Below are 13205 nucleotides of genomic sequence, written 5' to 3'. Positions count from 1 at the left end.
TGCAAGTCGCATGCGTCAAGTACAATGAACAAATGTAATCATGCCAAGATATTACTTTTTCAAAATCCTATGATGCTGATTGCGATGCCTATTCCGGTGCTTGTTAAAGGCATGGCATATATTAGCAATAGGTGAGGAAAGTGTGTATAAGTGGGGAGCGTGCCCCTTCAACCCTCAAAAGACAAAAGGTTATGGCAGGATGGCCTTTGTTAAGTTGCTTGCATATCATAGGAGCTACTCTATTTGTACAAGGCAGGGTGAGTCCGGGTGGTCAAGCGACTAAGGCTCTGCTGGTGAGGGGCTCTTGTGAGGTTGGGCAGGGAAGATGTCGGCCAGGACCTAAATGGTGTAGTCTTTGGCCGCAACCATTTCCAAAATGCTTTTGAACAATGCATCGAATTCTTCCTTGTCTCGAGTTGCCCTCTTTGCTTTCGAGCACCTGGTGTCCGAGCGTCTATTGGGGGCCCGCACATCCGGTGTTGCCATGCCTTGTGTGCTCCCTTGAGCTTTTATTTCCCTAGCCTGGGGATTTTTCGGCCTACGTCCGGGGTGGTGTTGCTTGGGACCTCGTTTCTTTGCATGCCTTTTGAGGCTAGGCACATAGCGCACCGACGGAGGAGCTTGTGCTACATGTTCCCTTCTATGGCAGAGAGAGTCTTTGCAAGCCAGCTGCCCTGGGTGCTCCATGTCTTCCACATGGGGGGACCTACAAAATGCGAACCAAGGATTAGGCCTTAATACACAATAAAACCATTCGCATGGAAGGGATTATAGTGTGGGTTATCAAGCGCATATGATGAGAAGGGGAGGGGTGAGGCATGCAGGGTTTGTCGTAGAGGGATGGCCCCCATGATGATGTTCATTTGGCCTCCAGCCATTAGCAGATCTTGGCTCATGCTAAGTTACGTGGACTGATTGTCATGGAGTGGGGCAGGGCTCATCCTCGGAAGGATAGACTGGAAAGGGGGAAAGGTGTATAGAAAGGAACGGTACCTTGTCTACGCCATCAGAGATGTTGGTCAAGGCTTCCTATGGTGGTAATGAGGGTTGCATGCCCTCCTCCTGGAGGTGGAAATGGTCACACAACTTCCAAATGTGTGGTGAGAGGAGGACCTGAGGAGCTTAGCCTATTGAACCCAACTCTTCTCCCTGAACTTGACTATTATTGCTTGTGTGCGTTGATATTGTCTATACAGGGTCACAAAAGTCATTGTTTATTTATATACATATCTATGAATCCATGTCACTTCACGAGGATAAAAGCCAATTGTAGAACTCCAGATTGCACTGGAGTGTGGCACACGCATCTAGTACTCGTGGCAGCTTACTCAATATTGATAGATATTTTGCAACATCGGGTAGCATGGAACCTTGTCCGAGTCTACTGGCAATATGTAACTCCTCCTCAGTGAGAACCTTATCAGATAGAGAGTTCTCTTGGCTAGTTTCAGCCAAGTCCGTGCCCCGAATGGCAGTCAGCACTCGAAAGGAAGTTGGTGCCACATAGGTTGGGTCTCTTTGAGACCGCCATTTGGCCAATTGCTCCTCTGAGACTGTCATGATTTGGGCTCCTAGTTCGGCCATTGCAACGCGGTTTTCACACCAACGTTGTTCAAATTGACTCCGACCCTCTGATAGTTGCTTTAGTTGCTCTATCTCTAAGAGATTTGGTTGGCAGAGCACCTCATTGAATGTGACGGTTAAGCATAGTTTGTCAGCTTCCTCATCAGAGATGAGTCGCATGTGTTCATACAGGAGCCTGTTATAGTGCTCATCAAGATGTTCTTGCTCTTTCTAGGATAAGGAAAATGGCAAGTATTCTTCAAGCTGCTCTTTAGGGAATGCACCCATGTATGCCAGGACATAGACACGTGCGAACACTTTGAGCTTAGCATCCAACTCGGTTAAGCATTCTGTGACACTTCTATGTTCAACGAGGGCTTGCTCGGTTGCTATCTCATGCAAGGTTCTAGGAGTTTGCCTAGGCTTTAGCATAGCTGGGGGCTCAGGCCTAGAAGAGCAAGTTTGGCCAACGCTAGGATTTCTTATGCTCTTAGGGTTTCCATGTTTCTCCTAAGGCTTCATTATTGCATCATGGTTCTCCTTGGATGTGACTGGTATAGATTTGTCACCCTGTTGTGACAGTGTTGTATCCACTCTTGATAGGTCAATGCGAGTTCTATTGTTGGTGGATTGAGTGTTGTAAGAAACCGTTGTTGGTAATGATTGCTTTGATTTTTCAGAGCACACGGATGTGTCTGAGGTTTCACTGCTATTAGGAGAGGCGTCAATGGAGTCATTGGTGGATGGAATCGATGCTTTATTCCTCAGCTCTCTAGCGCTCTTGATGTGAATGTTCTTGGGATCCACAACCACCTGTGACTACTGTTGTCTTTGCTGTTTTCTCCTCTTTTTCTTGGTTAGTGAAGGTGCATCTCTCAATAACTCAGGACCCTGGACTAGGTCAACCGTTGATGTGCTTGGTTGGGCCTCAGCATTATCTCTCTCTAGTGTATCCTCATGGGACATAGCCGCGGCCTGCTGAATAGCCTTGCTAGCTTGTGAGGGCACACCTACCTCTCTCTTTGGAGAGTCTGCCTCTTCAGCCAATTCCCTTGTGTTTAACTCCTCCAGCCTAGGCTTTAGGCACTTTGAAAGTGCTGGAATTGTCAAGGAAGTTGGTTGTGATACTTCCTCCACATGTAAACTACTAAGGACACGTTCCACAAGGGGCATTGTTACGGCTAAGTGCTGTGACTGCTGTGATCCCTGATTGAAAGTAGTAGCGGCTAGTCCAATGGGCTGGCTACTCTTGGTGGATTGCGGTGTCAAGTCCCTAGGGCGATCGGAAGTGGTCCTGTCTTTTGTTGCCCTTTGAGCATTCATCTATGTAGATCGAGCATGAGTTGATCTAGTCACATTAGGTTGCACAGGCATATCCTTGTGCCGAGAGCTACGGCTACTGTCATGTCCCACCTTTTGGACATTTGGAAGCTTAGATGGAGATAGAGATTGAGGATTGAGCAGCTGCCCTTGACGACTGCTGTTCTGCTTCCTGTGTTTGTTTGAAAAAAGAGGGTGTAGGAGATCTAGGACTCTTAGGTGGACTTGGCACTGGCTGAATGATTTGCTCAAGGCTATTAGACTTGGAAAAAGAGGATGTAGGAGGTCTAAGACTCTTAGGTGGACTTGGCACTGGCTGAATGATTTGCTCGAGGCTATTAGACTATTGTGCCATTTGCTTTGTTGAGAAATCAGCCTTGCCATGAGCAATGTTGTGCTTATGATGCCTGTTATCCTCTTGGGAAATTAAAGGCTCTTTGGGCACTAATGGCTTTTGTGCACACTCAATGACTACATATGACATCTGCTTATTGAGAATGCTAGGATGAGGCTCTTTCTTTCGACCACTCATGTCTGGTTTCTTACCTCGAAACCTGGAGTCTCTCTTAGATTTCCTCCTGTGCTTTGTTGCTTTTGATGCAATCTGGCCTTCGGCTGGTAGAGGTGGTTTAGCAGGGGATTTTGGTACCCAAATCCATCGGTTACTTGCATAATACCCTTGAGCATGTAGCAATGCTTTGGATATCTATCGCGGTGTTGTGCTGACCCTCCATCGATGCCTTCGTTCATAAGGCTTGGGCTTCTTTTGGGGTCTTCTACAATATTTGTAAGTCCAAAGCCCGTCCTTGGCATTGTCTCTTGACCTTCTTGTTTTAGCCATGGCCTCACTCACTGGTTCTTGTTGTTCGACCTGTGCTTGTATCAACTCTGTCAACAAGTCCTTGCTCTCGTTAGTAGGCTTGACTATTATGTCAGTACCTTCCTTGCCTTTCCCTCGAGTTCGATGAGGTCACCCTTGCTAAAGGTTGTGACTATCCTCACACCCGGTAGTGTCAAGTGTATCCTCTGTGCTATATAGTCGGCCTCACACTTGGTCACCCTTTTGAAGGGTCTTCCTAAGAGGGTTTCCTTTCCGCAAGTAGCATTATTTGGAGGAACATAAAACAGGATAGGGAGGCTCTCAGTTTCAAATGTCGCAAGGATTTTGCACTTCCCTATGAGTTCTTGTAGGTGTCCCCTGTAAGGGCTAAGAGTTGCATTAGTCAGTGTGAGATCAAGTTAGCCTAGTAGGGTCCATGATTCATAGGTCAACCTATTAGAATCTGCTCCTTCATCAATAAGAGCATCGATAGTATGCTCTCTTTTCGCAGTGAGTTTGATCCTAAGATAAGCAGGTGATACTATGTCTTCGTCTTCCGGGTCTTGGCTTGTAAATTTAAGCCTTCTGACAAATGCCCTTGAGTCCCCAACTACATGACTAGATGTAGATTCTCCACTGATGTCTTGGATCATCAATGCAGTGCTATTCAAGGAGCATCTATCGTCAGGACTGTCATATCTAGTCATTCTCGGTGTTGTAGCTCGATGTTGTTGCTTTTCGCTTTGACTAGATGCAGTCCGAATGCAACATGTACGTGTTTTTGCAGTGTGGCATTTTTACCCTTATTAGCTAGATTGGCCCATTGAGGTTCTAGGGTCTCTGTTTATCTCTGTTCGGGTATGGGCTTTTGGTTGCCCTTTTGCAAGTGAGAATCCATGCTCATATAGAGCCATTACTACACTAGGGTCTAATTCGGAGGACCTGTCACGATGCCTGTTTTCTCTCCAACCTACTTAGGGGAGGTACGGAGGGGGCAAAGCCCCCTCTGCAGGGGTCGGGGGGGAGGGGGGCAGTCCCCCTTGGCCTGCAGGGCCGTTACGGTAAACACCGTGCGCAATTTGGAGAACCGTTTATAGCCAAAATTTAAACTACTTGCTCTAAGTTTCAGCCCTGTGATGTCCCTTTAGCTTTACGTAGCCTTTGGGGTCAATGTCGAAGTTTAGATGCGTCAAAATTTGTGTCCTAGAAATTATCTGATTTTGACAGTTTTGTGTCCGATTCTCAGATGTCCGATTTTCAAGAGTCCGATTATTAGAATTGGATGTCCAATTATGGGTTGGTCCAATCGACCCGGTGGTCCAATTTTGGTTACGTCCGATTTTTTGAATCGGACGTCCGATTTTGATAGGTGTCCAATTCTGAGCTCGTCCGATTTTCGTGTGTCCGATTCTCAGGGTCCAAGTGTCCGATTTTCAAAATCGGAGAGTCGAGTGTCCGATCAAACAAGCAAAGGTGGTCCGATTTTGGGACTGGTCCGATTCTGGGACTGGTCTGATTCTAGGAATCGGATCGAAAAAGTGGTCCGATTTTTGGAGAGGTCCGATTTTCAGAGTCGAACGGTTTGACTCCAGAGATCGGGCAATCCTATTCTGGGACTCGGACGAATTGGTTCGACGGCACGGATGACGGCCCGCGAGTTGCGCACGATGCCTCTAGGCCAACGTCTACTTCACCGAATCGTGCCGTGCCTTCCAAATAGATGCAAAGCAATAGAGGGAACCGCCTAGTATACCTGGAAATGATGTGGCGCTCAAATCGTTCAGCACTTCAACAGTCTCCCTACTGCTCTCTCTCTCTCTCTCTCGTTGGCTCTCAAGCTCACTCTCTTCTCAGAAGGTAGGATGTCAAATGCGGTCTATCCTGGTTCCCTCGGCCTCTTATTGCCCCATCCCAGCCTGCTGTAACCTCAGAAGTTAATTCCTCATACTCTTCCAGCCAGAAATCTTAACCTATGCCCCTATTTTCCTATTTCAGCGTGTTATACAACAACAAAAAATCCTACTATTTGCTTCTTTTTCTTTGTTTTTAACTACCCTAAATGCATACAAATCACAAAGCAATCACCTACACTACTTCAACATGCTTTTCCAAATCCAAAAAACCAAAAACCTACTTGCTAAGGAGATTGAATACCTCTTCAAACTCCCTCACTTCCTACCTATCTACCTCAAGCACCAATTTGGGGAAAACCCTACTTCAATGCTCAATTCGAAGCACGCAAGCGCTCAAGGCTTGAATCTGTTTGTCTCGGCAACAAAACCAAAATGTGCGAGCTTTCGCTCAACCGCCAAGACCCATGGACCGCTTATTGTTTCAAGCGTTCCAAGCCGAGCACTAATGGCTACCTCTCACATATCCGATATGCCATCCATATCTACGGGTGTAGTGAGCTTACCTCCATGCCGATCGAGTTACCTCCTCTCCCGCAGACTCTGGTAGATCCACGATTCAAGTGCAAGCTTCAAGCAAGCTCCATCCTCAAGCTCCACGCTCCAAGCTCCATCACCGCGAGCAAGAGAAGAGAAGAGAAGAGAAGAGAAGAAGAGAGGAGAAGATGGAGAGCTTCTCCTCCCTGGTCCCTCACCCTCACACACTCACTCCCTCATACTCTCACACTCCCTCTCTCAAGCACAAGCTCAAGCTAGCAAGAAGAAGAAGAAGAATAAGAAGAAGAAGAAGAAGAAGAGCCACTTTTGGCCACACACAAGAATGAGCTTCTCATTCACTTTTCAACTTTATATACAAAACCCTAAATCCCTTTTGGGTGGTCATCCCCTTATCCCCTTTTTTATATGGCCCTTTTTCCCATTGTCCTTCTATCTTCCTAGCTTCCTTTCCACCGCCCGTCTACATCTACAAATTGCACGGGTGAGAGCCTGGCGCTCCTTAAATTAAATCATGATGCGCTTGTGCTTTTTACAAAAGTATTGACTTACACTTTTCCTTGTGCGCCTTTTTCCCTTATTTAGGCATTTTCTGTGCTTCTTGTGTTTCCATATTTTTCTTGGCGCGCCTTCGTCTTCCGTTTCACTTTGCCTTGGCCTTTGTTTTCTACTTTAGCTTTTTCCGATTTTCCACCTTTGTTTGTTTGAGGGTTAACAACGCCTGTCCTTTTCAGGGGTCTTGTTAATTTAATGTGCAAGTGGGTGATTCCATAGCGGGTGATTCTGCAAAATACATATTTAAATTAATGGATATTTATGAGTTTAGAGTGCGCACTCGTAATAAATTAAGGTTATGATTGAGTTCTAATCAATTTATTTATTTTGTAGCTAAAGACTGCTAGGTTTCACTTTTGTCATTTTAATTTTATTATTTTTTAACAATTGTAAATGCTTCAGTTGATGTGTAGAGCACGCAGCGGTGGTGTTGGGAAGCATTGGGCGATAGTGTGTATTCAAGCTATTTGGAAGAAATTATCATTTTTAATGGGCACACATATTAGGCGTGGCACCAATATTTATTTTGATGCACTTATTTATTAAAGCGAGTGACATTTATTTATTATTTTGTATACACATGGGCGTATGATTTAAATATTTGCTATTGGACATTGTATTTGGACACAGTCTGACTCTTTGGACGTCCAATCGCTTTAATTCTTTAGTGGGACAAAATCAAACACAAAAGCTAAAGTGTGCTAATTGTAAATTGGACTATTTTTTGAGCTTGGAGATGAATAATATATCAAATACATGCTTTGTGGAGCGCTCACACAAGGCATGGAGGGAGATTGTACCCAATTAGTCTTTTGCTTCATGTCATGCAAGTCTTCTCTCTTATTTTTTGTGCAAAACTAGATTTCTTTTGTTCTTGGGGACCTTCTGGCACTCACTACACACGCATACAGCATTCGATCTATGCACTAGAACTATAAGACGAACAATTTTCAAACTAATTCTTTTTTCAAAGTCATCAATGTCAATCATGTTAGGTTTAGTCAAATGTCAATTTGCTAAGTGCTTTGGAAGACCCACCACCAATATTTATATTCAAAGAAACATTCTAGCTTAGTGGATGTAAAGAGCAAGAATTGTAGGGTTTGGAAGAGACTTTCGAGGATGGAAATTTTGTTAACGTACTGAAGATGGAAACTTTGTCACCCAAAACTCCCAATGGCATACCGTGTTTCTTTTTAGCATGTTTCCATAAGTATCCATCTTAAAAAAAAAACCCATATGCTTTCCTCTTGATTTTCTTAAACTCCTCATCTGACCATTCATCTCTCTTTGTTAATGTACTGAGGTATTGACCAATTCTCAACCACTCTCCTACATATTTGTCTTCTAGAAACACTTCTACACAAGATGCAAAACATCTAAAGTGTCTTTTCTTTGTTGTCCAAGCTTCTGTTAATGCTGTAGCAACACTTTGCATTGCTAAATTCACTCTTGCAACATCATTTTTAGCCATAAGAAAGTCATCTTCTTCCTCCTCATCCATCATCCCATCTTCATTCTTATAATGTGCTCGACGTAACATGTCTGCCACTAGGTTATCTCTTCCTGCAATGTGCTGAAATTTAGGGTTCAAAGATTTGATGTATGCAATCCATCGGAGCATAGCAATGTCCGGAGTAGCAAAACTAGTAATCATACCCAATACCGGCAAACAATCGGTATCAATGACTACATGATCACCCATAAAATACTCCTTATCACATTTAAGGACTGTCACAATTCCCCATAATTCTCTTTTAACCTGTGGATATCTTCTTTATCATTCAGTCAGTACTTTAGCACCAAAATGAATTGCATATCTTTGGCCTTCCTCATCATCTTGCCCTATTGCCCATCCAATCACAATTGGGCTTGTATCAACATTAATAATGATAGGCTTTCCATGTGAATAGTCAGACTTTCTCAATGTGGGAGAAGATTTTAAGAGTTGCTTCAATTTCTTCATTGCTTTCTGATGCTTCCTTTCCCAATGAAATTTCTGATCTTTCCTTAGAAGTTGATAAAGAGCATCGGCTTCATGCGCAAAGTGAGGAATCCATATCAAATAGAATACACATGCACCCCAGAATCTATGCACCTTTGATACATTCGTGCATACATCTTGCATTCTATCAATCCCATCTATTTTTGCTGGTGATGGTCTTCGCCCATAAGGCCTACACATATACCCAACAATCAAAACCTCTTCAACTCCAAAGACAGACTTTTGTCCAGAAAGAGTTAAATGCACCTCTTCTAGACGTATCAAAATCTTCTCACAATCCACAATATGGTTTGCAACAAACTGTATGCATCCATGACCATCCATCTCTTCATTCTTTTCATCTATTGCACACCCTTTGATTGGAACATCATCCAACAAGGGCATAGTCAATTGTGGTATAGAATCCTTGAGTACCCTATTCATAGCATTTGCCATGTGTGCCATTGAGTTTGTTGCACTCTGTGGGAGAGTACACATCCATATTAACCCCAAAGGAGTCTTCATGGTTGTGATATCCTTGCTTTCAATTGCAAGCTGAAACCGATCATAACTCGAGTAAAGATCACCCAAAGAATAGATCACTCTGCTTGCAAAAGCCTCTGCAAATTCATCAACCATAGGACCTGTACCCACATTTCTTATGGTTAATTTATTGACCGGTTGCATCTCTTAAATAAATCTCAAAGCCCCATTCTTTTTTAGCACAGTAAACAAATGATTTGAGTATGGGGCTGAAGAAGGCTCTAAGATCTTCATGCGAATCTTTTAATTTAGCAAATCCATTAGCTTTAGCAAGTAAGCTTTAGGCACTGGAATAGGCCTCAAGTTCCATGGTACATGTGGCACCGTAAATATGACCATAGGAGAGACAACATTTGGATCCACACAACATATTTCACTTGGCTGAAATGCGAATGCCTTTCCATGTCTAGCCAATATCCGCATAAAACAGTCTCTCTCAGCAGGCAAAAGAAACCCTTCTGCACCAATTTTCAATTCTTGTAATGTTTCAGATGTAAACTGATGACCTATATCTTTAGGATCCTGCAAGCTTGGCCGCCTTAACACTTTTTCATACATACCCTCACTCTCTAGTGGAAGTGGCAAAGAAATTGGTTTCACCTTTTTGTCAACTATCTTATACTTTGTCTCCACAAGTGCTTCAGCCCATTGTAATCCTTCCTACTGAGCAAACAATGCTATAACATCATACATATCCAAAGAACATACTGATAACACTCTGTTTTCAGCCTCATTTTCTGCATGTATAGTTGTTGAAATTTCAGCCATAGTGTCAGTAATATTCAGCCCATAAAAGATGCCTGAAATGCCATCATTTTCAATTAACAACCCCAATACTCTCAGTTCTTTAGTAGCTCGTTTCATAGATATGCGTTCAGCCCTGCACATAGCTTCCATAGGCTTAAACCAACATGAACTGTTTGCTATAAACTAAGAATTACCAATAGTTAATACATGCTTCATTTCATCATGAGGCGAGTACACCCACTGAACAACACTACTCTAGCCCCGCATTATAGCAATGCTTAATGAAAATCCAGGTCTTTGAATTCCCTTACATTTGGAGCCAAAGGAGACTCTTAAAGCGTATCTCGATTTCTAGGATGATTAACACAAACATTAAGAAATTGGTCTGCTTTCCTCCCATCCTTGCTTCTAACTCTTGCATAAGCAGAACCATCATCAAGCACCTTTGTTTCCATACGCACTCCTATAACATAGGGCTATCCCAAAATCACTACATATGAGGAATTATCTTGCACAAAGAAGTGTTACTCTTCTTGTACATCACCAATTGTCACTTTTACATTAGGATATGCAGCATAAATCTCTCTTGAAGAATTATTTGTACACCATTTTCATACAATCCACACTCAATGACATTTATCTCAGACCGATGGTCAAGTAAAGCAACACAAGGAGTTTCACATTCCCCTATTTTCACTACCATTTCAGTAGTAGCTCTAGCCCAATGATTCCTTGTGTAGTGACTTCGAGGAATAAATCCTAGAGTCTCTTCTCCATATTGTTGCATTTGCCTTACTCCACCATGCATATTGCTACAAGACAATTCATTTTCAACCACTTTCTTCTCTTTTTCACATGTTGTCCACTAATTAGTAGCATCTTGCATAGACAATCATGTACTTACTTCATGCTCATATTCAGCCCGAATACCCAACAAACCAGTTTCCTCTTCAAATTGCAGCAATGCACTAGTGGTATCAACGCTTCCTTTTAATTATGTCAATGATCTCATCATAAAATTCTTGCTTGGCAATGCCAAACACCTCTCCCAAGGTGAATTCCACCCGACTGTTTAAGATCCGTTCTTCAAGAACCTTCTTAAGATCAGTGGCTGTCTCAATGTTAGATTGCAACTTATATCCTAGCTACTTGCCCTTCTTTTTGCCCTTTTGTTTGTTATTCTGTTTTCGCTCATGATTGACCTCTTCGATAACATGCTCGGGAGGTGGTTGATTTGCAGCTTTAGGCTGATCCACACTTCTTCTTGTCATTGTTTTAGATGTCCTTGCAATACCTTCATCTCTTTTTCATTTTTCTTCCATAAGTACATTTGTGTTTTGTACCTTTGCTAAATATGCATACACTGAATATGCATCTACCGGTGATTCCCAACCAATTATGCCACGAATGTCTTGCCCTGCATGAGACATTTCACTATTAGTGACCTCTCTCTTTTCACTAGCATGTAAAGGATGTGTTCATATTTCAACCTTTGGACCATTGGCCATGCATTCTATCCAACTGTAGACCAAAAGTAGAAGCATGTACCACTGCATAAGCATTTCGGATAGCCAAGTCTTCCAACAACTTCTGCATACCTCCCTTTTCGAAATTCAAAGCAAGAGGCAATCCCATTTCTTGTGCATGGATCTTTCCATCTTTCCAAAAGATGAGATGTCATGCCAAGGCCTCATGATAGGCAGCACAATCCTTTCTCTCCTACCGCAAACTGTCACACCACATACATATTTTTCCTGGCTTAGGGGCTACTACATATATACTTTTCTCTTGTCTTTTTTCGTCCAATTTTGCAACCTTCAATTGAAGATCCCGCATGCCTTTGACCAATTCATCTAAGACATCTTTCTTAACAGAGGGAACAATAGCAAGTACAACCATAGGGTTAGCCACAAGGGTAGGTGGCTTATTGGATACTTCAATTATCTTGCCTGTAACAGTGGGCAAGCTAGAGACATGCAATCTTTCTCTTCTTCTATGCTTCTTCACAAGTACAGTAACAGTTTCCTTGACATGTCACCACTCTATTTTCAAACCAGTCTCTGTAGTCTGATCCTCCAGCAAATCATCAAGCTTCTCTTGAAGCTTAGGATCAGCTGCCTATAGAAAGAATTCAATTTTCTAACTTGCAAGAGCTTGTTGTTCTGCAAGATCCAACTACTCAAATCTACTTTCGAATTCTCTTAACAATTCTATAGCCACAAGACCCTTATTGGGTTGTAAAACCCACTCTTGAAAAAGCATAATCAAACTGGTGTCCTCAATGTAAAATTCTTCCCTAAGTGTCTTCTTGAAGGCTACCCAATTAGCATCCTACAAGTATAATTTAGTAATCCGTTCTTTCAGTTTATGAACAGTAATGCATACAAAATATTGGCTCCATGCAGATTGAGCCACCCCAAAGAATTCCATCTTCTGAGTATAGGTATGTACATATGCAGATACATTCCTACCATTAAATAACTTCACCTCACGCTCAACTACTTGCAAAGCATTCATTGCAACACTTTCTATTTGAGGTGAAGCTTGCATCACCTGTTGTTGTTGTTGTATCTGAATAAGCATATTCATATTTTGCACCAACTGTTGCAAAACATCACTGGAGATTGTATTCAAAGATTGTCCCATCTTGTCTTTCCTTCTAGGACCTAGAGGCTTAATTAAGGAAGCTGCTTTTACATGTCGCACATAAATGTGATAGGGATAATTAGATAACTAAAGTACACCTATTGAGGGAAGCGGGTGGGCGGAACCCCTGACGGGTCTATCCTACGGTAGGGTGGTCCTGGAGAACTGCGAGGCTTCTCACAAGATTTTATCATCGTTCAAGCTTTAGGCAACGTAGATTAATACCCAAATTCATACCATTTTTGGGGACCGGAATGAGATTATGCCCTAGGGGCAAAGAGGTGGAGTGATGCATCCCTCTCATTTCTACTTCCCCTTGAACCAAGTGGGGGGTATGGACTTGCTTTGGATTGGGTAACTCCACATAAAGTAGAATGACTAGGAAACCTTGACCACTAGGGACTCGAGTTTCAGGTCGATCCTAGTGGGTTCAGCCACAAACTTTCCGTTGCGAGGCGGACTTGGGAAACCCTAGGTGACAAACCCCATGGCATTCCATGGGAGTGCCAGGCGGTGTCAGTTAGATTCATTTCTCGATGGACTGCCAAAACATGCTTGGACAAACAATATATGGGCACGTCACAGTTGGTATCATAGCCGAACAACAACTAAAACAATTAGA

The sequence above is a fragment of the Lygodium microphyllum genome, unplaced genomic scaffold, assembly GCF_053477565.2.
Source record: "Lygodium microphyllum isolate KBCC unplaced genomic scaffold, Lygodium_microphyllum_v1.1.10 scaffold_174, whole genome shotgun sequence".
Classification (NCBI taxonomy): domain Eukaryota; kingdom Viridiplantae; phylum Streptophyta; class Polypodiopsida; order Schizaeales; family Lygodiaceae; genus Lygodium; species Lygodium microphyllum.
This window is presented reverse-complemented; position numbering follows the sequence as displayed.